Raw genomic sequence first — 12,570 nt, forward strand, 5'->3', positions numbered from 1 at the left:
ATTTCTCCCCAAAGCAGCCAAATACACATTTTTGTCAACTGCACATGGAACATTTTCTAGGATAGACCACGTTAGGACACAGAACAAGTCTCAGTAAATTTAAGAAGACTGAAATCGTATCAAGCGTCTTCTCTGACCACAATGGTATGAAACTAGAAATCAGTTACAAGAAAAAAACTAGTCCTGGCCAGTGTAGCTCAGTACTCAGGGCATCAGCCCACACACTGAGAGTCACAGGTTCAGTTCAGGTCAAGGGTATATATGTGGATTGCAGGGTTGTTCCCTGACCCTGGTCTGGGTGCGTTCAGGAAGCAACCAGTTGATGTGTCTCTCTCACATTAATGTCTCCCTCTCCCTCCCTCTTTTTCTCTCCCCCATCCCTCCCTTCCACTCTAAAAATCAATGGAGAAAATATCCCTGGGTGAAGATTAACAAAAAAGAAAAAAACTTGAAAACACACAAATGCGTGGAGGCTAAATAACGTCACTAAACAGTGAGTGGGTTAACAATGAGATCAAGGAAGAAACCAAAAGATAAATTGAAAGAAATGAAAATGGGAATACATCAACCCAAAAGTTATGTGAATGGTGAAAGTAGTTCTAAGAAAGGAAGTTCTTAGCTTTATGGGCCTACCTCAAGAAACAAGAAAAATCTCAAATAAAATATCTGACCTTACTCCTAAAGGAGCTAGAAAAAGGAACAATAAGCAAAACCTAAAGTTAATAGAAGGAAGGAAATTATAAAGATCAGAGTGGAAATAAACAAAATAGAATCTAAAAAAAAATACAAAAGATCAGTGAGCCTGGCCAGCATGGCTCAGGGGTTGAGTTGTCAACCTATGAACCAGGAGGTCACAGTTTGATTCCCGGTTGGGGCACATCCCTGGGTTGCGGGCTCGATCCCCAGTGAGAGGCGTGCAGGAGGCAGCCATTCCATGACTTTCTCTCATCATTGATGTCTCTGTCTTTCTCTCTCCCTCTCCTTTCCTCTCTCTGAAATTAATAAAAACAATTTTTAAAAAAATCAATGAAACCAGGAGCTGGGTTTTCAAATAAAGGTAAACAAGATTAATAAACGTTTAACCAGACTCATCAAGGAAAAAAATTGAGAAAATCTAAATAAATAAAATTAGAAATTAAAGAGAAGAAGTAACAACTGATACCACAGATATACAAGGGATTATACGAAAATATGGTGCACAACTACATGCCAACAAATTGAACAATCTGGAAGAAATGCATAAATTTTTAGAAACATACAACCTCCTAAACTGAATCAAGAAAAGAAACAGAAAATCTGAACAGACTGACTACAACTAATGAAATTGAAGCAGTAATTTTAAAAAAAGTTCAACAAAAAAAAGTACGGGACTGGGTGGCGTCACAGGTGAATTTTAACAAACATTCAAAGAACTAACACCTTTTTTTTTTTTTAACCATTCCAAAAAGTTCAAGAGGAGGAAAGACTTCCAAGCTCATTTTACAAGGTCAGCGTTATCTTAATTGCAAAACCAGATAAAGACTTACAAAGAAAGAAAATTGTAGACCAATATCCCTGATGAACATACTTGCAAAAGTCTTCAACAAAATATTAGCAAACCAAATTCAGCAATACATTAAAAAGATCATATACCACTATCAAGTGGGATTTGTTTCTGGGATGCAAGTTTGGTCCAATATCTGCAAATCAATTAACATGATATACCATATAAACAAAATGAAGGATAAAAATCATATGATCATATCAATAGATGCAGAAAAAGCATTTGACAAAATCCAGCATCCATTTATGATAAAAAATCTCAGCAAAGTGGGTATAGGGTAGAGGGAACATATTTCAACATAATAAACGCCATATATGACAACCCTACGTCTAATAACATATTCAGAAAAAGCTGATGGCTTTTTCTTTAAGATCAGGAACAAGACAGGGATACTCATTTTTACCACTCTTATCCAGTGTAGTACTGGAAACCCTACCCACAGCAATCAGACAGTAAGAAATAAAAGGTATCATCCAAGTTCAAAAGGAAGAAATAAAACTGTCATTATTTCCAGATAACATGACACTAAACAGGGTGGGGCAAAAGTAGTTTTACAGTTGTTCCTATAGAAAAATAATACAATAACTAATAAATAATGATATAAGAATAAACTATTTTGTGTACTCACAATCATAAACCTACTTTTGCACCACCCTTATATAGAGAACCCTAAAGATTTCACCAACAAACCACTAGGACTGATAAATGAATTCAGTCAAGTAGCAGGATACAAAATTAATATTCAGAAATCAGTTGTATTTTATACACCAATAAGGAATTATCAGAAATAGAAATTAAGAAAACAGTCCCACTTACAATTGCATCAAAAAGAATAAAATACCTAGGAATAAACTTAAATAAAAGAGTTAAAAGACTTGTACTCAGAAAACTATAAGGCATTGAAGAAAAAAATTCCATACAAATAAATGGAATACTTTACCATGCTCATGGACAGAAAGGATTAACATCATTAAATTGTCCATACTACCCAAAACAATCTACAGATTCAATGCAATCCCTATCAAAACACCAATGGCATTTTTCACAGAACTAGAACAGATAATTTAACAATGTATATGGAACTTCAAAGGCCCTGAATAGCCACAACATTCTTTGGAAAGAACAAATTTGGAGGTATAATGTTAACTGATATCAAACTATACTACAAGGCCATAGTAATCAAAACAGAATGGTACTGGCATAAAAACAGACACATAGATTAATGGAACAGAAAAGAGAACTAAGAATAATCCCACACCTATGTGATCAATTAATCTATGACAAAGGAAGCAAGAATATACAATGAAGAGACAATTTCCTTAAAAAATGGTGTTGGGAAAACTGGACAGACATATGCAAAAGAATGAAACTTCATTACTTTCTTATACCATATACAAGAATAAACTCAAAATGGATTAAAGACTGAAATGTAAGACCTGAAAACACAAAACTCCTAGAAGAAAACATAGGCAGTAAACTCTTTAACATTATTCTTAGTAGTAGTATTTTGGATATGTCTCCTCAGGCTAGGGATACAAAAGAAAAAAAGAAACAAATTGGACTACATCAAATAAAAGGTATTGCACAGTAAACAATCAACATAATCAAAAGACAGTCTACTGCCCTGACCGGTGAGGCTCAGTTGGTCAGAGCATCGTCCCGTGCACAAAAAGGCTGTGGGTTTGCTTCCCAGTCAAGGCATATACCTAGGTTACAGGTTCGATCCCTGATCTGCACATGTATGGAAGGCAACCAATTGATGTTCTCTCTCACATCGATACTTATCTCTCTCTTTCTCCCTCTTTTCCTCTCTCCTGTCTCTAACATCATTAAGTTTATCCTCAGGTGAAGATTTAAAAAAAGCCTACTGGATGGGAGAAGATATTCACCAAATGTAATATCCAAAATATAAGGATACAACTTAACACCAAAATAACAAACAATCCGATTAAAGACTGAGCAGAGGACCTGAATAGACATTTCTCCAAAGAGGATATACAAATGGCCAATAGACACATGAAAAGATGCTCAATATCACTAATCATCAGAGAAATGCAAATTACAACTGAAATGAGATATCACCTCACACCTCTCAGGACAGTTATTATCAATAAATCAATAACAATGTTGGTAAGGATGTGGAGAAAAGGGAACCTTGGTAAACTGTTGGTGGGACTGTAAATTGGTGTAACCACTATGGAAAACAGTAAGTACTTCCTCAAAAAATTAAAGATAGTACTACCATATGATTCAGTGATCCCACTTTTAGGTACATATTTAAGAAATTCAAAACACTAACTCAAAAAGACATATGCACCCCTATGTTCATTGTAACATTGTTTTCAGTAGCGAAGATATGAAAGCAACCTGAGTATCCATCAATAGACAAATAAAGAAGAGGTGGTACATACATATATAGGTACATCTATACAGTGGAATATCACCCAGCCATAAAAAATGAAATCTTGCCATTTGTGACATGGATGGACCTAGAGGGTATTATACTAAGTAAAATAAGTCAGACAGAGAAAGACACGTACTATATGATTTCACTTATATTTGGGATCTAAAAAACAAAATAAATGAACAAACAAAACAGAAATGAACTCATAGATACAGAGAACAGACTGATTTGTTGCCAGATGGGATGGGGGTTAGGGGAAAGGATGAAAAATGGTAAGGGATTAAAAATGTACAAATTTCCAGTTATAAAAACAGTCATGGGGATGTGAAGTACAACATAGGGAATATAGTCAATAATATTTAATAACTATGTGTAGTGCCAGGTGGGTACTAGACAAACTGAGGGCAATCAACTTATATAAATGTATAATGACTATGCTGTACACCTGAAACTAATATAAAATTATAAAAAATTTAAAAACAGAAATAGCACTGCTATGAACATTCTAGTACATACCTTTCAGTAAGCACTTGTATGCATTTTTGTTGGACTTATAACTAGGAATGAAATGGACAAGGTTGAAGTAAGACAGCACTTCTCATACTTTAATGTGCATATAAATTACCTGGGCTCTTGGTAAAATGTTGATTGTGAGTCAGAAGGTTTTTGGTATAGTCTGAGGTTTTGTGTTTCTAACAAACTCCTAGGTGATGCTGTTGCTACTAATTTATGGGCACACTCTGATGGACAGGTCATGGGTTATCCCTGCATTCAGCTTTGGTAGATACTACCATAGAGGTTTCCAAAGTGACTATGCCCAATTTACACTTTCCATAATAATGTACGAGAGTGCTCCACATTCTTGTTTTTGTTTTGGTAGGCATGTAGTGATATCTCATTATGGTTTTAATTTATACTTTTGTAATTACTAATGAAATTGTTTTTCTTATGTTTATTGGTCATCTGGATATCCCATTTTGTGAAATGTCTGTTGAAATCTTGTGCTCATTTTTCCATTTGGTTATAATTGATTTAGTTTTTACTTCTGCTGTTACCTTTTTAGTTACCTTTTATTACCTTTTTTCTACTATTACATCTTTTATTCATCTTATTCTTTTCTTATTTCTTTTAGTTTCCTACCTACGTCTACCTTACTCTTAAACTAACCTCAATCTGTTACCCAATATCTGATCCTTCATCTTGTTTCAAAGAACCTTTTTTAAAAATTTTTATATTTCATACAGTGCAAATTTAACTGAAATTTACTTGTTTCCAGATTCTTCTCAAAATTATATGCCCCTTTTTATATCTCAAGTGTTGTATCCTCCTCTTTATTGCCGCAGGGCGGTTTCCTGGATCCAGGATGGCTTTGCTTTTTTGTCCTTTTCCTCCCGCTTCCTCCACCCCGAACCCCTTTTATTTATCCCTATGCTTGGAGACGTCTCATCTGGAGGCCTGTTGGTGGATGCACCTGCAGTAACCTCACTGTCCTTGGGTACTAATAGATTTTCCTTTCAAGCATTACATAAGAGACCCAGTTAATAGAAATGTATATTTTTGTTCATCAACCCAGAAGCCTGAGAGGAGTGGATTGGGAGCCTGTCCTAGCAGGGGAGTGACATCTCTGTCCAATTTCTTCTATGAGGAATGGGTATTTTGCTAGCCACAAGGCCAGTGGGTATACTGTAGTTATCTATCCACCTTCCTGGTATACCTGCCCTGTTTCGGGAGAAAGTCTTAGATTTCCTAGATCATTGTTTGGTGTGCTGCAGTGCGTCTCCTTGGACATGGTTGTTTCCAATGCTCTTGATTGGTGGTGGTAAACGAATTGCATGTGGAGGGTTTCTCATTTTTTCCTATGGCCACCCATTCCCTAGCTCTTACCTTTCTTATTAATGGTGTTTATGCCAGTATCTCTTCTGCTTTCTCTAAGTCACAGCATTCCTTTCTCAGGAGGATAAGTCACTAGTTGGCTCTTGACATCTTTTTTCTATTCAGATCTATCTTACGATGTCTTTCAGATATTCTTCAACAGTTTTGCCATATGAATGACATCCATTCTTAGTTTCTAGTATTGATGTAGTTCTCTCCCATTTTAGATTTGTTTTGGCATTTTAATTGTGATGGAATTAGGTGTGAGTTAAATGCCTCTATTTAAGATGTTATCATACCTGGATGTTTAAACCTTTTAGATTATTTTTCTCCCCACTAAAACACTTTAAGCATTCCACAAAAATGTACCTTTTCTCACTATACGGTAACAAATAGTTAACGTTTTACAATTTTCTATGATGTTTGGTTGGTTGGTATCTCAGATGAGGTTATGTTTTAATAATTGGGTGATCTGCTATCAGTGAATTAAAATATCCAAATACAAATCAGGAACATTTATCTAGATGAAAGTAATTAACTTCCTGTATATAGTGGATCAGACAAGCAAAGCCCTCTAATTGGGTGATCTTTGACCTAAGTCTGAGCTACTTTGTTATACTAAGTGAAGTGAGAGTGATATCTAGCTTTACTGATACAGTAATGGCTCTAGGGAATTTAAGGACTTATCTAGCCTGCTATGCTTTTAAAACTATAATTATACTTTTGTTCTGTTGTATGGCATTGTGGCCTTTTGTGTATATCTTGTTATTCTTTCTTTAAGGACTAATTCTTGACAGTTCTGAAAAGAGTTTCTATTTTGTATTTAAGCTCGTGAAGCCAATAATATTAACCCTTTCATCTCTTATCTTTCTTCTCTCTAAAGTGAGTCATAACTTTGGAATAATACTTTTGAAAGGATATTAGCTACCCCAAAAGAGAGTTTATTTATTTATTTATTCATTTTTAAAGTACTCTCTGTTTATTAACTGACTGGATTACAGAAATAACCATGGTAGATACCTTAGTTCATCCTTCTGATTAGCCTGTTGATCTAGTCTTTCCTGTTACCAGCATCTCCACCTTCTACAAAATGGGTGGTCTTTTTCTTCATTCCACCTTATAGAGAAGATAATTTGAAGGGCCACAGGAAGTTGTTTGCTTCTTTGAAGCATTTCCCAACAGCACAGATCTCATGAATCAGATGCTCCATGCAGATGATGCCATATTTACCAATGAATCAAGCAATCAATGTGTTATCTGTCTGGGCAACTCGTTTTTTGTTGATTTTGCCACAACCACGCTTGTAGATCAGTTCATTTACTGATTTCAGGTTTGGGTATCCCCGTGCAATATATGGTTCCACAATCCTCAGGATGTGAATCAAAGCCGTGTTGAGCTTAACAAAGATGCCATTGAATATCTGGTAAAGGCAAAGAAGCTGCAGGCCTTTGGGCTCACACCATTGATACATCTGATCCTGATGACAAATGCCAGTTTGAGTTCCACAGGTACATAGAAGTTGCCAGCTTTTCTTGTCACCTTAGCCATTCGAATCTCAGATCTGTACATCTGCCTATATGCCTTGTGATAGTGCTTAGCTTTTTTATAGATAAGTTTCCTCTTTGCCTTTCAAAGCATCTTTTGGGAAAACTTCTTTCTTAGGTGCTTGATCTTCAGCTCTGCGAAATTCCTTCGCTTCTTCTTAAGAAGAAGGAAACTGTTGAAATGTTTATGTTGATGGGTAGTTCACCAGTTATCTGTGATAAGTCTTATCATCGGTGCCATAGCTCAAAATGAAACGTTGTAAATACTACAGTCTTAAAGCTTTTACAGTGAAAACTTTCAAAACAAGCTTCCTTATTTCTCTTATTACTTTTGACTGCAACAAAATAATTCTTGGTTGAATTTACTGCCCTATTTATCCTCTTATCAAATTACATGACACAGGTTTAGTGCTAGTAATCAGCCATGCTTCTGGATTCCTTCTCTCGTTAAGAGGTTGTAGAATTCAGAGTCTTTCTGAAAACACCTTTGGTATATGATTTCCCCCCTGCTATATTTGTCTATACTAGTTTCAACTGGATCAGTGTTACTTGGGTTTTTTTTAAAAATGGTAATTATTTTATTATTATTTGGGAAAATGTTATTTTTTTATATCACTAATCATTAACAAAGGGGATATGAGCAGAATTTACTTGGACTATTACTACTTAAAATCTTCTTTTTAAACCTTTCATTTAATACTTGTGAGTGTTTAATACTTCAGTGGAGCTTATTGAGGAGACAATTTATAGATTTGAAACGAAGAAAATTCAGTTCCAAATAATGTGATTTAGATTGTAAGCACTAACACCATAATCTTCTTTAAAAATTTTTATTGGGAAATAATTTCAAACTTATAAAAAAGATGCAAAAATAGTGCAAGGAATTCCCATATACCCTTTACCCAGCTTTTCCCAAATGTTAATATTTAGCATAGAGCAATAATTGAAACCAGGAAGTTAACATTGACACAGTACTAACTATTCTGCAGGCCTCCTTCCTCTGTTTTTTTTTTTTCTTTTCAGGTTTTAAAAGTGGCACTTATTGGTTGGAAATAAGTGTGTAGTTAAGCTCTCAGTAGCATGGAATCCGCATTATTTTTTAATGAACTTGAAGTATAGGAAGACTCCTTATATCTGCCATTTATCTTGTGTGTGCTTTTAACAACCATTCAAATGGAGGTGAATTTTCAACATTTTACTGAAAAATACTTAAAAAAATTTTCCTCCCTGGCTAGGATGGCTCAGTTGGTTGGCCATCAATCTCATGCACCAAAAAGTCAGGGCACATGCCCAGGTTTTGGACTCAATCCCTGGCAAGGGGCATGCAGGAGGCAGCCAATTGATGTTGCGCTCTCGCATCGATGTTTCTCCCTCTCTCTCCCTCCCCTGTCCTCTCTCTAAAAATCAAATATTTTTTAGAATTTTCTCCTTCAGCCGCTCTCTACAGTTTGACAAGCTTTTGGAAACAGGTAGGTAAAAACACACTACAGTGGTGTACATTGAACGTTTATTACACCTAATTGGTGATGTGAGGGGCAGCGTACACGTGCCCTGAATATTGGTCACAGTCACAACAAAGCTTAATCCAGTGCAGCAATTACAAATGAAAGTATAAACTGTGAAGAAATGTTTACACATGGAGTATGTATAAAAGTGACATTTCGCCCTAGCCCTTTTGGCTCAGTGGTTAGAGCTTCAGCCCTCTGACTGAAAGGTCCTGGGTTTGATCCCATACCTCACTTGCAGGCTCGATCCCCGGCCCTGCTCAGGGCTCATGTGAGAGGCAACCAATCGATGTGTCTCTCTCATATCAATGTTTCTCTCTCTCTCTCTTCCACTCTCTCTGAAAAGCAATGGAAGAAATATCCTCAGGTGAGGATTAAAAAAAAAAGTGATATTGAAACAGCTTTTAAAAATACATGGCCCACTAATGCCATTTTACCTCATTCAGCTCTCACTTTTCTATGAAAGATGGTATGTTTTTATTTTTATAAGATTTCTTATAACTAGACAATGCCATGGAAGGGCAGAAAGTGGCCCTAAAGTTTGCAGCACTTGTAAGTAGAGGGAAGCAGTAGGGGTGAGCAAAATAAATGTGGCTGCAACAAGCACTCCAGAAGGAACATTAGTGCTTTAAATGACTTAGTCAATACTTTGTAGAGAGAGTAACGTATTCTCCGTAAGAATCTGTCATGAAGAATTCCCGATAAGTCAACATTCCCATTTTATTGTGGGGCATCAAAAGCAATCCAACTAAGTGACTAAATGCTTATGACCACAAAAATTTCTCAGTAGTCAAATGTTCCTTGGCCTTAAAAATAACATGCTCACTGTTATGAAACAATCAGTCTCTGTTCTTCATCCGGGTTTGGAATGTTAAAGTAATAATTTTTAACGTAAAACAGCATAATTCCAATTTAGTCATATGTGCATTCCCTTTGTTTTCAGATATGTAGTCTCCAATAAGAATCTTTGGTATAAATTTGTTTTTTTTGTTAAGTTTCAACAGAGTTAAATTTTTATTCATTTGATATGTGATATGTCAATTACATTTAATCTCATATATGCTGAAGTACAGTGGTCTTTGGTTTCATAGGTTTCTTTTGCTAAAGATAGTAATTAGTAAATGTATATTGCCTGATTGTCATTTTCATAGATACAATCAGATTAAGAGAAACAGAACTATAAGCCTTAAAGTATCCAGGTACCTTTCTTTTTCTCTATCACTCTAATTTATATTTAAGTCCCATAAGTTGTCAATTGATTAACCAAAGTTCCCTTTAAAAATAAATTTGTATAGGCCTGAATGAAGCAGCTTAGCAAAACAGTAATACTGACAAGACATCATCTTATACCATTAACTAACATGGACATGAAGGCAGTGTGTGAAATGCCAGAAGTCTTCAACAAAGGAGGAAAGTTATGTCAGTCAAGTCTCTTCAAGAATACTACTTGGGGTTTCAGCTTCTTCCTGCAGTAGATCAGCCTGCTGAATTTCTTTAAGGACACTTTTCTTGGATGTTTCCTGAACTTCCTCTCCCAAAAGATACTCATCCAAAATAAAATAAGCCTTCTCAAAATTTAAGATGATATCAAGTTCACACACACTGCCAAATACTTCTCAAGTAATTTCACATAATGATGAATTATTTCCAGGGTAATTAGTTCAGTGTCCTGATCCTCCGTAGCACAGCAAAAATATAGACTAGCATATCTCTTGTAAACAATCTTCAGATCACTCCACTCAAGAAAGCTGCACATTTTAATTTTCCATGCTAAAATGGTTTGAACAAGTTCCCTTGCAATCTTTTTCTTCTCTTTGACAATAGCGGGACATACCATTTCTGCAGTCAAAACCTTCCTTGAAACCTAAAAAGCAACATAAACTGCATGGTGGCCTAGGGCTGCAGTCAGGGGAGGTGGTGGCCTGTGGCAGCTGAGGCTGAGAAGGAGAAGCCCTTTTGCTTGTGGGGAAGGCACCTGGTTAGTCACAGACCTTATTCTTATTTCTCTAGTTATCCCACCTCTCTTTTGCTTGCCTATGACCTAACTTAGGATCCCACATTGCATTTAGTTATTATGTCTCCTTGAGTGCTTCCAATCTGGGACAGTTCCTCAGTCTTTGTCTTTTATGACTTTGACACTGGCCAGTTATTTTGTAGGATGTCTCTGAAAGACAAAGATGTTTGGCCTTTCTCACTTCATCATCTCCAGAGGAGGTGCATGATATACTGATAGGTCTCATTACTAGAGCTGAATACCTTGATCACTTGGTTAAAGTGATATCTGCCTGCTTTCTCCATTGTAAAGTGACTATTTTTTTCTTTATAATTATTAAGTATCTTGTGAGGAGATATTCTGAGGTATGCAAGTTTCCTGCTTTTTATTATACTCTTGTCCACTAATTTTATTTTTTTAAAAATATATCTTTATTGATTTCAGAGAGAGGAAAGGAGAGAGAGAGAGGGAGATAGAAACATCAATGATGAGAGAGTCATTGATTGAGCCCGCAACCCCGGGCATGTGCCCTGACCGGGAATCGAACCCCAATCGCCTGGATCCCAGGTTGACGCTCAACTGCTGAGCCACGCCTGGCCAGGCATTGTCCACTAATTTTAGCATCCATTGGTGCGTCTTACCTGCAACAACTATTGCTCTGATGTTTATCAAATGGTGATTTTCTATTTCTGTGATTGTTTTTGTATTTATTAATTACAGTTCTACTGTAAGAAAGAGCTGTCCCTTTTCCTTCATTTACCTACTTATTTATTTGATGATATATTCATTTTATTCTATGGATTATCATCCATGATTATTATTATTTATTTTGCCACTAGCACCATTTTATGAGTTAGAATACCAGGATTCTTTAGTTTTCCTGTGTACCATGAAATTTGACTTTAGACAAAATATTCAACTATTCTCACTCTCAGTGCCCTCAGTAATAAAATGAAAATAATATCTGTCCTGCTGTGTATAAAATAGATTTGCAAATTGTAAAATGTGATATAAACAGTAACATTGTCATTATTTTGTTGTTTAATGCCTGTGGGTCCTAAGAGAACAGAGGCTTTTTTTTTTTTTTTTCCAGAAGAAAATTTAAGATTTAATTATTTTCGACTGTTCACTTATTTCTACAGGGAAGACCAAAAATGGAAGTAGAGACAAACAATTGTATGGAAATCAGAGGCAGAAGAATGCCAAAAGTAAATCATAGAAATACAGAGCAGCATACATTCTCACATTCTACTGTGTATAATAAATACTTTATAAATTTCCTAGGATATTATGCAATAGTAAATATATTTTTCTCACTATTAGTTTTGAAAACTCCCTTGTTTTACGTAACAAAATATCTTGCCAAATTAAATGTGGCTTATCAAAACATTAACTTAATTTTTTCCTGCACCTTAAACTATTGTTTGATTTGGAAATATTATATATTTAGTATAGTTTATTGAGGCTATGCAAAGCACACAAAACTATAAAGCATTGTGAATGTTATTACTCTTGGCCTTTTGTCCAATTTTCTTTGCCTTTTGTGACAATACTGTGTGCAGAAGTCCTTGATGTGACTTTTTCTTATTAAGTTTCTGAATCAATACATATATCCACTGCTCCGGATCATTTGTTCCTCCATCCTGTTTGCTCTAGGTATTTGAAGGATCTATTGAACACTACATTTGTGATTTAAGATTTTTTTCTTT

General features: G+C 35.6%; 1 protein-coding gene and 2 pseudogenes across 3 annotated transcripts in view; 1 reads left to right on the plus strand and 2 right to left on the minus strand.

The window, feature by feature from the left end:
• Positions 1 to 12,570, plus strand: part of REC114 (REC114 meiotic recombination protein) — a gene marked incomplete at both ends in the record, with an annotated part of 130,107 nt that overhangs the window by 64,461 nt on the left and 53,076 nt on the right. The window lies entirely within an intron of this gene.
• Positions 6,871 to 9,300, minus strand: LOC308563177 (large ribosomal subunit protein uL30 pseudogene; annotated as a pseudogene). The gene is made up of 2 exons: positions 9,283 to 9,300; positions 6,871 to 7,445 (listed from the first exon to the last, which is right to left on the minus strand). The product of its transcript is annotated as a large ribosomal subunit protein uL30 pseudogene (transcript).
• Positions 10,293 to 10,755, minus strand: LOC308559006 (AP-1 complex subunit sigma-2 pseudogene; annotated as a pseudogene). The gene has a single exon. The product of its transcript is annotated as an AP-1 complex subunit sigma-2 pseudogene (transcript).

Source organism: Miniopterus schreibersii (assembly GCF_964146895.1).
Source record: "Miniopterus schreibersii genome assembly, chromosome: 1".
Taxonomy (NCBI): Eukaryota; Metazoa; Chordata; class Mammalia; order Chiroptera; family Miniopteridae; genus Miniopterus; species Miniopterus schreibersii.